Source organism: Pteropus vampyrus, unplaced genomic scaffold (genome assembly GCF_000151845.1).
Source record: "Pteropus vampyrus isolate Shadow unplaced genomic scaffold, Pvam_2.0 Scaffold41, whole genome shotgun sequence".
Lineage (NCBI taxonomy): Eukaryota > Metazoa > Chordata > Mammalia > Chiroptera > Pteropodidae > Pteropus > Pteropus vampyrus.
This window is the reverse complement of record NW_011888822.1, coordinates 5,080,660-5,081,576: the sequence shown is the minus strand read 5'-3', so window position 1 is coordinate 5,081,576 and position 917 is coordinate 5,080,660.

The following is a 917-nucleotide window of genomic DNA, read 5'->3' as shown; positions in this document are numbered from 1 at the left end:
TTTTTTTTCTATAAATTTAAAGTGCTTTACGCTTTTTTAAAAATTAGATGAAAAAAAGCAAAGAGACTGTTTCAAGAACAGTTGGATATTTACAAAAAAGTACTCTGCCAAATGTAAGGTGACATGTGAAGCAGTGTGCTTTATTATTATCTCCCCCGTTGACTGGGAAGGCTGTGAGGAGGAGCATGAGCCCTAAAGTCGGGTAGGGCGAGAAGCTTTAGCTAGGCGGTGGAGAGGAAAGAGTGTTACGGATTAAACTGTGTCTCCTCAAAATTCATATGTCAAAATGCTAACCCCCATTTGGAGACAGGAACTTTAAGGAAGTGGTTAAGGTTAAATGAGATCATAAGAATGGGGCCCTAATCTAATAAGTCTGATATACTTATAAGAAGAGGAAGAGACACCTGGTGCACACCCTCATGGAGAAAAACCTGTGATCACACAGTGACAAGGTGGCTGTCTACAAGCTAAGAAGAGAGGCATTAGGAGAAATCAGGTCTGCTGATACCTTGATCTTGGACTTCCAGCCTCCAGAACTGTGAGAAAATAAATTTTTGTTGTTTAAGTCACTCGGTCTGCGGTATTCTGATATGGCAGCTTGAGCAGACTACTAGAACTTTAATCGTCAACAGTGAATGGTATTGTGCAACAGAGGACATTTAAGAAATCGAGGGGAGGGGGGCAGTAATTTTTGGTGGTCGCAAAGCCTGAGTTGCACAAGAGTAATTCAGTGGGTAGCAACCAAGGAGGCCAAACCTTTTATAGCGTCCAGTTCAGTCCTCACAGCGAAAATGAATTCTGTGTCCCAAATGCCTTTAAAATGTACCATAGGACATTCATGTAGAGGAGAAACCATGTGTATAATTATCTAAAGATACAAAAAGATGCAAAAAATTGAGGGAGGCCAGGTAATATTA